The following is a 13,093-nucleotide window of genomic DNA, read 5'->3' on the forward strand; positions in this document are numbered from 1 at the left end:
TATCTCGAAAAATTCGTAAGTAGGGGCGTTCGTAAGTAGAGGTACCACTGTATGCCCAATTATATGTTCATTTACCTTTGAAATTTTATTTTATTTCAGTCAATTTACATGGCTGCCCATCTCGCAACAGTAACTCTGGGTGGCAATCATAAAATTAAAAACAGCCAATAACAACAGCAGTAAACCACACAAAATCTAACTTTAGCAAAACAGCTGAGAAATTCACTTAGCCAGACACCTGGGGTGCTCTTGGGAAGCAAGGTAGGTATTGGAAAGCCATGTGTTACTAAGGTGCTACCAGTTGTCCATCCTTGAACAGTTAATTAAAGAAGGAATATAAATGGCACCTGTTATAAAATATGTCACTGGTGTTGATATCAGTTAAGGAAAAAGATTAATTGCCTGGGATGATTTATTGAAATATTTACTGAAAAATGTCCTATGTCTTTCAGACTATTTCTTCATTCAGAAGCGATTTTCATTATTTTATGTGGTTTGAGGAGATTGGGGGGGGGGGGGAGAATCATCGCATGCCTGTTTTATTGTCAACATTTTAAGAACATTCCTGTCTTAATTAGTTTTTCTCCTAATAACTGGTTACTTTTTGGAAGCTTACTTTGTTTTTGTATTAATATCATGCTAACAAATCCATAATAGAAGAATATGGGCCTGAGTATTTATTGAGTAGTTGAAATACAAATAGAGGCATATATGTAATAACTAATTAGCATAGTTTTCACAACTGTCATCTTCAGAAATGATTCCACAGAATGTTTATTTATTTATTTTTTATTTATATATATATCACATATATATAGCCGCCCATCTCACACAAAGTGGCTCCGGGCAGTGTACAATAATTAATAAAATAACAAGTGAATAAAAATAGGCATATAAAAAGATAAAAAGTTATTATTAAAATAAAAACATTATCACAAATTTTAAAAATTTTAGGTTTTAAAATATACAAACCCCACAGAGAGAGCAAGATTATCAATCACAGTGGAGACATCTACCAGTTCCCAAAGACCCCCAGGCCTGATGACACAACCAGGTCTTCAGGGACTTCCTAAATGACAGCAGGAAAAGGGCGAGCCTAACTTCAGGAAGGAGAATGTTCCACAAGGATGGAGCTACAGCAGAGAAGGCCCACCTCCTGGGACCCACCAAATGCAAGTCCCTGGCCCATGGAATGCGTAGCATACCTTCCCTGCTGGATCTAATGTTTAAAACATAGCATCTTGGTGCCAAAATAATTATAAAAATACCTTCTGCTTAAAACAAACTGCAATATTGTTTTTAAGTAACAAGAAGAAAAAGGTGGGGAGATTTTACCATGAAGAGGGAATGTTAGTAGAAGAGGATTTTAAAAAAAAACAATTAAAATCATTCAGTTTCATTGGCTTTGCTTTGACTTAGTGTTTATCATTTTATATAGATTATAAAGAATAATATAATTGTGGAATGTTGGAAGTAAAGTCTATGCCCATTGGAAGAAGCTAATTTGGGCCCTAAGCCGTGTAGAGTTTAAAAGGTCAGCACCATTAAACAAGACACCGACGATCAGTGTTGTGGCTCCTTTAAACTTTTTCATCTTAATTTATTCATCAAGTTTGTAACTGTTCTTCTGGCTTTCAGAAGACATTTAAAATAGTTTATCATTTAAGAAAATAAAAGGAGAGTTAACAATAGCCACCCTACTCCAAACAATAAAGTGTATGTTTGAAACATTATATTGCAGAGCCATTTTGTGTGCTGTACATGTTTTGCTATACACTACTTTTTATATGCATATAATTTTCTTTGTGAAGTTTATTGCTGGGCCCACCTTAATTGACTCTGACATTTAGGCTAGTGAATGGTAAACAAAAACCTGAGAGAGTTGCCCAAGGTTGTAGTAATCCATTGCTATATCAACTGCTGCCAGCAGGAAGTTTCTGGGAAACCAGAGGTAGGGCATGAAGTCAACTGCCCTGTTCTGTTGCTTCAATCCAGGGAGAAATATTGGCTCCATTTAGAGTGGTCCTCTAATCCCTCTTCAATCTTGTTGTCTACTGAAGGAAGGCAACTCTGTCTAGACCAGAGTCTTCTTAAGCTTTTCAGACCTTGTTGGTTAAAAAAAGATTTCCTGAAATCCCTGATCAAGAAGCAAAACTTTGGTGGTAGAAAATTGGCTATGCTTGAGTGAACTTTTTTCCCCCTACTCTTTCACTGAACCCCATCAAGTTGAAAAGCTCTGGTTTAGACCAACATCTGCACTTGGCCTTTGTGATGGCATGCCAGGAACTGCACTCCAAAAACTGTGCTAATACAAAGTAGTAAAACATACCTCTAATATTCTTCTACTGAACTATAGTCCTTCCTAAGTTAAATCAACTATTGTTTAGTCCAAAGCCAACATATGCTATTATTACTCTACATGTCCCAAAATTCTTGTATTTTAAATTCCATTTTTATTTTATAAATTTGTCACAGATTTTTATCAATCTGGTTACTTCGTATCACAAAGATTCTTCTCGGTAAGAAATTATATGTTCACATGGTGGCCTTTAAGCTGACAGAGGTCACACATTCCTGAGCTAGCATGATATGGGATCCTATAACTTATTTGGAAGAAGGTAGAGGAAGGAATACTAGCAATTTCACATTAATTGTTTACATTTTGAAAGTAGAGTCTCTCTTTATTCTACATTACATAATATAGAATGACCTAGTATATTGAAGCAGATATTTATCAGAACATAGCTGGTTTCAGTTTGCAAAAGCTACTCCTTTATACTAACTCGATTAGCATTGCATGATGTAAAGAGTGCTGACTTATGCGCTGCACAAAAAATGCAGAAGTGATTTATAACAATAATGGTGCCAGTTAGTCTATTGCTCAGCTGCAAACGTTTTTACTTTGTTCCCACCCCAAGTCTTGCTGTTTGAGGTTAAAGAACCTAATTAGTTTGGGATATTATCTGTCTATTCTCTCTCTCTCTCTTTCTCTCCAAAAAAGGGTACTAGTTAGTTAATTGCAGATACCTGCTAACTTAATAACATGGTCATACACTTTGTGGATCTTTATACTTGTTTGCATAAGATGCTATTATGACTGGACTTTCCTTCCCCAATCTGGCTGTCATGTTGTTTTCACTATATTATTTTGATTAGCATTTATGAATAGGAAAATGTTGCATCACAAGGATGTGAAGGAGGGAGATGAGGAATTTTTAACATTATTATTTGGACACCATTCAAATCTATCTTGTATAAGCAGTCAACTATATGCTGTACATTATCTTTATAAGTGCGATATCCTTACAGAAAAGAAAAAGTACATAGACATCTAACAACATTTCAGATTTGTTAGCATTCCATAGGTATCTAGATTCAAATAGGTGGTTGATTGATGATATAAAATACTAGTAGTCACAACCAAAATGAAATAAAGCCCAGTGAAACTTTCAGTCAGCTCCTTTGTATTTAAATGTGCACAGAGCAGAACTTCGCCTTGATGGGACCTTAGTCCTATAACTAATATACTCAATGTTGAGCTTTGTTGAGCTTTCAAAGCTAAGCCACTGGCTTAAAAGTTTTCATCAGATTTGAAAGAACATCCAAAGTTTATATTCAAAAACTGATACAGCCAGTTCTAGTTATGCTCATGACTGAATCAAAGTTCAGCGAAATTAAATCCTAAATAAAATATTTTTTAAAAAAATCTGAGTAAAAATTGTGAAACTTAAGTTTCAGTTTCACCAAAGTGAAACTTAACAAATTAGACATTAAGTCACTGGCTTTTACTGTATAATCATATCTTTTCAGAAATTTCTCAGAAATTTCCAGTTTATCTAATTTAGAAAGAGATTATTTGGTTCAAGGTAATCACTTTAAAAATAAGTTCTTCATATATTTAATTATAGAGTAACTGCCTAGTGTAAAAATACAAATTTGTCCTGATCTGGCTACTAAGTATTTATTAAAATAGTTTATCACTTATCAAATAACTGGAAACATTGTAATCACCATTTCTGAAAGTAAAAAAATAAAAAAATAAAAACCATTGTATTATCATGAACAAAACAAACCAACAAATAAAAACATCACCAAAAGACCCAACTTTTGAAGGTACCTCATGTCACCATAAAATGCATTAGAACCAAGGACATTAATATGTAACAAGTAAAAAAATACTTTTAAAACGAAACAAAAAATGTTAAGTTGGTGCTATTATTTTATTTTGCTTGAAGGGTGGCCCAGTTGATGACTGAGATGTCTTTCAACTTTGATTTCTCTGATTCTCTGGTTTATTTCCAGAACATGATTCTCTGGTTTATTACCAAAACAACTTCTGCCTTCCAAATAAATATTATTTGTATTTCAAGTAAGTCATGATTAAACAAAGCTAGAAATAGAAAAGGTGAGCAACTGAGGGACTTGTTGTAGAGTTCATATTTCTCTTCCCACTTCATAATTTCCATTTATTACATCATGTCTCCTAGATTAGATAATGTTATCTGTTTTGCTCTTTAAATACCTTAGCAAATTTCTACAAAAATAAACATCACCAAAAACATTCCTCTAATTTTACTGTTTAAGAACTGAAGCTTTAAAGTAACATTATTTTACTTTATTTTAGTTAATAGTAGAATGCATGGAGACTTTTAAACATGCCAATATTTTCTTTCTGAATATAACCTGGAGGGGAAGGAAGACCTAGATCAGATCTATGCTTTATAAGGGATCCCTGGCTAGGTTTACATAATACACTTCATCTGCATCATGAATGTATTAATTGTCCTAGGTTCACAAAGCACATTAAAGCATAAACTAAGCAAATGTTCTGAATGGAACAATATGTTAAGCCACTAACAGGTTAGATTAAAAATAAACAAGCTTAGCATGTGTGAATGTAGCTGCTGGATTTTACATTGATCCAGTTAAGCATGATCCATGAATGGCCTTGAACAAACCATTTTTTCTGAGAGCAAATCTTCTTTCCTAAGCAAAGAGCCTTCCTTAAAAAGTTAGAATAAACCATATTAGACAACTTAGCTCAGCCAATGAAGCCCAGAATCAAACATGTAATTTGTTTTCTTCAGATATGCCGAGGTAATTAGAGCAATGCAACACTGCTGGAATATTTCATAGAAGAAAAACCAATCACAGGGAATCTCAAAGGAGAAGTACAGAAGTCTTTATAGCCCTCTAGGAGACTGGTCCCTACAATTTCACCAATGTAAGAAAAAGAGTTGAATACAGTAGTGTGTTCAGTTGAGATAATATTGCATTGTATTTCTAAATTGATACTGGATCACAATCTGGCCTTATTGTATGATAAGCACCCAGCAGTACTCTTATTGCTCCATGGAATGCTTTTTAGAAGATATTATATTATGCAGTGTTTGGCAATGTCACAGAAGTGGTATCCCACCTGTTCTTTTATAACTCTATTAAGGATCCAAACATGCTGTATGTTAATGCCTGTTGTCAGTGACAACTCATGTTACAATCCATGCATTATAACCATTCTCAGCTTATCATTAAATCATTACAGGATTTACACAGTAGCTTTTGTGGCATTTGATATATGCATCTACTATATTCTGTAGTGAACACCAAGCAAATGCATGCAGTGCCAGATGCTCACGTAGCTCTGTAGTTCTGATCAGGCATGGGTTACTGAACATAAAACAGGGAATAGGAATGTGCAAGGATAACTCTGTCCCTGGGACAATGAGGCATGAGTAAACACCCCCCCCCCCAAAATTGGTTGAGGATTGATTTACAAACCCCCAAGAGGAAACTACTTTCTTTAAATTAGAGCAATCGCATATTGGCTGCACAAACAGCTTCATTAATCCTGCATGTTCTCACTGGACACCAGGCTCCTGAATGATCAGCAGATCCTGAGTATTTAAATTGTTCTTCAATGTCATGCAGGCTGCCCAGAGTTGTTAAAGCTCAGTTAGGTGTGGTGGTGTAGCGGTGAAGTTGTCTGTGCCTTACTGACTGGCCAAAAAAAAGGGAAACACTGATTAACTTTTGGTTTTGGCTGACCTCTGAACCTTCAGTCCTAGAGACAAAGTTGTGCTCACTTTTGATATATGACTAGGTCAACAAATAGTATTAAAAACAGCCCACATCAGTTTTGAATGTATTTTAAACTGCATTCACAAGAACTGGAGACAGAAAGGCCAGTCAAATGGAAGAGCTCTGTCTTGTAATTGTTTCCTCCTAACTGAGGGACAGCAATGCTTCAACAGCACTAGAATCCTAATTTAAAAGCATCCTGAAAATTTTATTATTTTATTTGAAATAGGTTCCTATACTATATATTCTAGGATAAAAGTATGTGGTACTCTCTGGAGCCCCAAATACAAAATGAGTTCAGTCTAAAGAGAGATTTATAGATGCTCTGCTGATTTTTGTCAGCTCAAAATTGTTAAACGTAGTCCCCAAAGCAACCATTCTTTCTTACAACAATAAGAACAGAGTGGAACAACCACCAATGAGACAACAACATTGTGCAAAATAATTTTATGCTGCCACAATCTTATAAAAAATAACTTCTCCGCTTTCACTCAGATTTTCATATATCAGAACGATGGCTCTGAATCAGATTCAGGGAGTTTTTGTCAGGTTCAGCCCAAAGAACTCCACGAGACAGAATTTCAGACATTTTTTTTTTCTAATACTTCCTGGAGACATAAGGGATAGAACCTCAGAGTATAGTATGGAAATATATTCTCTACCACTGAGTTACTGTATACTCCTTCCCCCTTTCTTAATAATGAAGAGGAGGTTTCCTCACCGCACTTGTTTGAGGAAACTGTTCCAGATTACTTTAGAAATAATACCAAACTAATGCTTATTTAATCTTGTTGTTTTAACAATCTATAACATATACTGACACAAAGTCTAGTACATTGTTACCTGTGTAAAAAAGCAATGCCAGATCAATATACAGATAAAATATTCATATCACCCAATTTAATTTCAAGTTCATGGAGGCCATTGGCACAGAGAATAGTAGTAGGTCATTAAGTTCCAGGAGACCAAATTAAATATGGTGTTTATATGTAACCCAATCTGCAGAGTTATCAGAGGCTATTACTTCTCTGGAATGACAAAGCTTGCAATATAGTTTATTTCTGTCCTCATGCAAAACTTACATTAATACTTTTTAAATTAGATACAGTAATATGAACAATGGCCTGGAACTTCTTTATGTGTATTTTGACTTAAACATGCCCATACCTATTAATAAAGTTGCACCCAATTCATAACCCAACAGCAATGTTAATTTATTTTATAGCAATAGCAAAATCACACTGTATGTTGAACCAGTCTTCTCTAAAACGCTGAACTCTCCTTGAAATGAGAAAAATGAATGTTTATTTTTAAAGTTACAATTATAAAAGGAAAGCACTCTCTTATCCCCAGGAATAAATATATGTTTAATTTCTTTAATTTGCATTTTTGTAATAGCTGTCTAAAAAAATTAAACTGAAAGCTAATCCCTGAATACAGAGGAGACTATTTTCACTTCGAGCCTGATACAGCTATTCAAGGGACTGTGGGAACAGGAACAGTTTATTAAGCCAGCATGAGAATGATTTATTAATACGTCCTGTGTGACTCAGAGGTCTGTGTGAGAACTGTAGTTCTCTCCATAAAGTCGGATGGTTAGCATGTATGAAAAGATAGAGGATTCCATAAATCAGGGGCCACCACTAGGATCTAGATAGTCATGGTCATTAAGAAGGGCCTTAATCTATGCTGCATGGAGAAACTATGAGCATAATGCTTGGGACTCATGCCCTCACTTTCTGCAATTTGATTTATTAGGTGTGAGCAGGTAATGTGAGTGAGATATCTTTAACACAAGAGTCCTCATGCCCTGAAAATCTTACTTCCAACAGTCTGATAAGTCTGGGGAACAGGAGATATGTCCCCTACAGCCACTGTTATACATATTATTATTGTTGTTGTTATTATTATTAGTATGTTTTTATCCTGCCTTTATGTGCATCTGTGCGTGTGTGTGTGTGTGTGTATGCCTTTTATGCCTTTATGCTACCAAATGTTACCAAAGGATGTCTTTAAAATGATGGAAGCTTATGAGATCAAGATTTAATGAAGAACACAAAACTTCTAGAACATGAGATAATAACCCGGGAGGAAACGTACTCCATAAACCTCTCCTTTTACCAATGACAGCTTCATTCCAAAGATCATGAAATGATTAACATAAGAAAAAAAGGCAAAACCCATAATTGATTAGTTGTATTCTATCATAAATGTATAGCACATCATCTACTAATGTTCTTCCTCTCACTGAAGTTTGTGAGTCACTTAGGACTAGCCCAAAACCTTTTGCAAAACAATAACGCCCTATCTTCTTCTAGATGTGAAAGCTAATGGGACTGGCTCAGCTATGATGTATTTAGAACTGCAGTAAAGATAGTTGGCTCTTTGAAATAATGTGGTTCTGGGAAGTTTGTGGCAGCATTTTCCCATTTTCAGAAATTCTTGGCTCACTTTACCATCCTGGCTCTTAGGATTCAGACACTCTAGCATGTTTTTCAAGGAGAAAAGTAGTTTTATGCCTTTTCTGTTTTCACTGGAACCCCATGGCTTTTTTTTTTATATACTATCATAAAAATGTACACAACATGAAGTAAGGATAAGGATGGAAAAGAGGTGAAAGCAATTCATTTTATTTCTTTTTAAAGGGGGGTGGGTGCTAAGGGAATGTTTTTTTTCCTCCAGGATCCATAGTAGCTCAGAACAGAACAGTTTTATTTTTGTTCTCAGGATTGTGAGGCTAATTGAAGAGCAGGTGATCATAGATGATCTTTAAGCTGCTTTTGAAGGACTGCAGTGTGCAAATGGTAGAAGTGCAAAAATGGCCTAAGTTGGGACGCATGAAACTTCTCTAACTCTTTGCCATCACCTCACAGCTACTGTCTCATATTGCCTAATTATAGTACTGGCTTTGCCTCTGTAACACCAACCATCAACTGGAAGCATTCCTCATCAGTGAAAGAGACAAATCAAGGAGTTATACAGCCACAGAATAAATATTTTCCTGAGTGGTATCCTGGATTGATTATGTGCCATCGAATTGGTGATGACTCTTAGTGACTGCACTGATAGACCTTCTCATGATGATCTGTCCTTGGCCCTTCAGGTTTCCCAAAGGTGTTTCCATCCCCTTGTCATCCTCTTCTTTTTCTTCCTTCCACCTTTCCTAGCGTTATTGACTTCTCAAGAGAGCTAGGTCTTCACATAATATGTCCCCAAAAATGCCATCCTTACAGTAGTCTTTTGCCAAAAGAAAAAGCCAGCTCTGTGTTACTATGATGACTCTCTATATACAAAAGAATTTTAGAGTTTATGTTGTTACAGATAATCACCTAAGGAAACCCAGAAACTATTTTGATATATATCAAGCCCAATCCATTAAGAAAGAATAATGTGTTAAATTATAATTTATGATATCACATGGGTTGATTTATATATATTTTGAATCACAGTTAGTCATATGGAGGGAAACAAAAGACTGTTGATTAATAAGTTATAAGTTAGTTCATTGCTCCAGGCTTTACTGGCATTGCAAGGGCATTTTAAAAGAAGCAATCAGATCCCTTCTGTCTAGCCCAAGTATATTTAACCTGTCAGCAATATAATTGATTAAGAGCTCCATATCAGCAATCACACAAACTGCCCATCACGCTTAATTTAGTCAACAGCCTCCTGTACTTACAGAGGAACTTGAACATGATGGCTCTCTGTTGATGTACAGTTATGCCTTGTATCTGTAAGGAAACTGTCCTGACATGCTGATGCCATAATTCATTTACTGGAGGAAAAAGGTGTGCTTGTCTGTATATAATTGTATTAAGGATTTTGAAAGAAGAAAGAATAGTAAGAAAGAATAAAAAGTACAAGAAAAAAAAGAAAAAGAAATGAGGAAAGAAAGAATATGATAAAGAAAAAGAAAAGAAATATATAAAGAAGTGATTTCCAACCTTCATTACAACAAGTATAGACAAATTTAGTTTATTTAACTCTTCACCCCCTTTAAGCAGATATCTCTTCATCATATATCCCATCCCTTATCTATAAGCAAATCCATGAAACATCAACTTTTCAATCCTGGTGCCAGCAAAAAGTCCATAAAGGGTTGCCAGAACTTTGTAAATAAATGTCTTATTTTAACCTTGATCAAATAAACTGATTTTACAGTCTTTCTTTTTAATTCTAAAGATTAAGATTACTTCTTAATCTTTAGTTCATTCAAATACTGTCCTAGGGTTTGATTTCTCTTCAATTCTTCTTTATCCCACTGCATAGACTTCTTCAAAGATTTAAGAAGCCTTTTTTGCAGATCCAATAAAAAAAAATTTCCAGATCATTTTCTTGGTTTGTCATTTGTATTCCCCCTTTAATTTTTAAAACTTCAGCCAGTTTCTTTTCTATATCTAATAAAGCATCCTTTTCAAAATCATTCTCTTGGCCTGTCATTTGTATTTCCATTTTATCTTGTCAGACAAAATTTGCTCCACATCTGTCATTCCTTCATTAACATCTTTTGGACATAGTCCATCCATAGAATCAGACATCATTACTGACACTGTTGATATTGTAGCTACTAATTTCTGGCTCCATTCCTCAAAGATGTCCTGTAATATTTCCAATGTTATGACATTTTGTGTCATTTTGTAAGTCCCAGTTAACCAACACCAAAAGCAGGCTTGTATTTTTTCCCTTTTCCTTAGAATCTTTAGTCCCCTCTAATGTCCAGTTTCTAAAATAATAAGGTCACTTATCTTTGTTATGAACCAAGATAGCCAAAATAATTCTAGTTCCCACAAGAAGCCATTTATTTTTTTATAGTTAATTCTAAAATCTTATAGTAAAACCAATATTCCAAGTTTAACTGAACCCTTAACCCAGTAACTCTTAGAACAAAATCTTCTTAGCTTTTTGCTGTTTATTTCAAAGTCTTTAAGTTCTTAAGCTTGTAATTAATTTTCGTTTTGTTCAGAGTTGAAGCTAAACTCACCAGGTGACTTTTCAAACTTGCTGTTCCAAAGGTCTCTAATAGCTTTAAGATGGTTAATAGGCAATTTCTGAAGTGATTAGAAAGTGAGGCTTGGAAACATAGTGTTCTTTAAAAGGCTCTGCCACAGTTGCGAGCAAGATGGCTAATCCCTTCATCTTCTGTACCTGTGGGAGACTGCTGTCTTGCAGTCTCCTCATGAGGAGCAGCCTTCTGGAGCACATGTGGGTGATCTCCCATCATCTCCTTGTCCAGAGAGGTTTGAAGAACCAGTCTACTCATTGGTTCTTTGGCGTTTGCTGCAGTCATGGGCTCTGCTTTTGCAGAGACATGTTCAGTTCGCCATGTCTACTTCAGAAGCCTGAAAAAGGTATGCTTGCAAGGCTGCTAAAAATAGAAGGATATCACAAAGAATTATAATGGAGCAAGAACTTATTATTTATTTATCTTCTATTATTGAAAAGAGATGTACTTCTTCCACTGATTATAATAAAGAAGTTGTCTCAAGATAAGTTCCAGTACTGTATGTGAAAATGTTTGTTTAATTGCCAAAGTCACCATTTAATAAACTCATAAGAAATATTCACTCCTACACATAATCAATATCCCTGTAAATAATCAATTTATAGTATATACAGTATTTTTACCATTTAATGTTATACTTCTGGACAATATGATAGAGTTGGGTAAGATGTTCAAAGAACAAAGACAAAGGTTCTTCCACTTTGTTAAAGATCTAGGCTGCAATTCTAGGCTCACTTTCATGGAAATAATGCAGTGGGGCTTCATCTGAGTAGACATTTATAGGATTGCATAATTAGCATATTTCCCACCTTTGGGTATGGTGTTACTTATTTATTTATTTATTTATAGCTATTGAAAAGTCCCTCTGATCATCTTAGAGAAAATCTATTTATGTGGTCACTGGAGTCGACACTGCCTTGATGACATGCAAGCATCAATCAAAACTCCCTCTGAATTGTTATTCATTTCACCCCACCCTCTGAGGGCTGCATTATTTTATTTTAAAAAGACATTCCTAAATTATTAACCTAACCCATCTTTCTTTCCAATAAGGTGCTCGTGTGTTTTACTTTATGGAGAATGGGTGTCTGGAAAGTGCTAGCCAGTCCAAACCATTTTTAAAGATGTGCCATATGAAGGGAGAATAGGAGCCAATTAGGTTTTCCCTTGAGAGGCGGCATCTGAGCAACAGGAAGAGCAAACAGTCTTCTCCAAGGTGGTAAGATACATTTTTTTAAAAATTCACAATTATAACTATTATTTATATATTTGAATGATCACGTGTACACACACGCACACACACATTTCTATGTTGACATGTATTTATTTTGCCTAGTTGTCTTCTTCTCTTGTGATAAGTAAGTACAGTAATTGGGACTGGGAACTCCGTTGCTAAGTGACTTGGTCATAAAGTACAATGTCACATGACCATACCAACTTACAATGGTGGTTCCAACAGTGCCAATTGCCATTGTTAAGCAAATCCCACATGATCACATTGTCCCACAGTCACATGATTGTCATTTGCGACCTCCTGCTGGCTTCCTTGTTTGTTTGTTGGAAGCCGGCAGTAAAGATTGCAAATGGCAATCGTGGCCATGGGGACACTATGACAGCCCCAACTATGAGGATCTGTTGTAAGTACCCCTCATTCAGTGCCATCATAACTTCGAACAGTCACTGAATGAATGTACATTAAACAAGGGCTACCTGTACCTTTGTCTCCTCAGATTAAATTCTAGTATCTAATCAACTTTTTGGAACATTGAGCATCCTTTACATGTGTGCATGTGCATGCGTGCACATTAATTGGATGTGTCAAAATATACTCATATATTTCAGTTATGCAAAGAAATTGAAGATCTATTTTTTGAAAAACTTGGCATCTTCCAGAAACTTAATAAGTCCTAATCTCATGTGATTTCTTTGAATCCATTTCTAGTTTTGAATCTCTTTATCAATTCAATCTTTTTATATGTATTTTATTTAATCATCCTCAGCTTCAGTCTTATT

At 35.2% G+C, this 13,093-nt stretch overlaps 1 long non-coding RNA gene across 1 annotated transcript in view; it reads left to right on the forward strand.

The window, feature by feature from the left end:
- The window catches only part of LOC112541039 (uncharacterized), a 105,410-nt gene that overhangs the window by 67,894 nt on the left and 24,423 nt on the right, over positions 1–13,093 (forward strand). The window contains exon 2 of the long non-coding RNA XR_003085073.2: positions 12,134–12,299. This is a non-coding gene — a long non-coding RNA (uncharacterized LOC112541039). The remainder of the gene's footprint in view (positions 1–12,133; positions 12,300–13,093) is intronic.

The sequence above is a fragment of the Python bivittatus genome, unplaced genomic scaffold, assembly GCF_059951505.1.
Source record: "Python bivittatus isolate LINGU-HERP-01145 unplaced genomic scaffold, Pbiv_v1 ctg000330_np1212, whole genome shotgun sequence".
NCBI lineage: Eukaryota > Metazoa > Chordata > Lepidosauria > Squamata > Pythonidae > Python > Python bivittatus.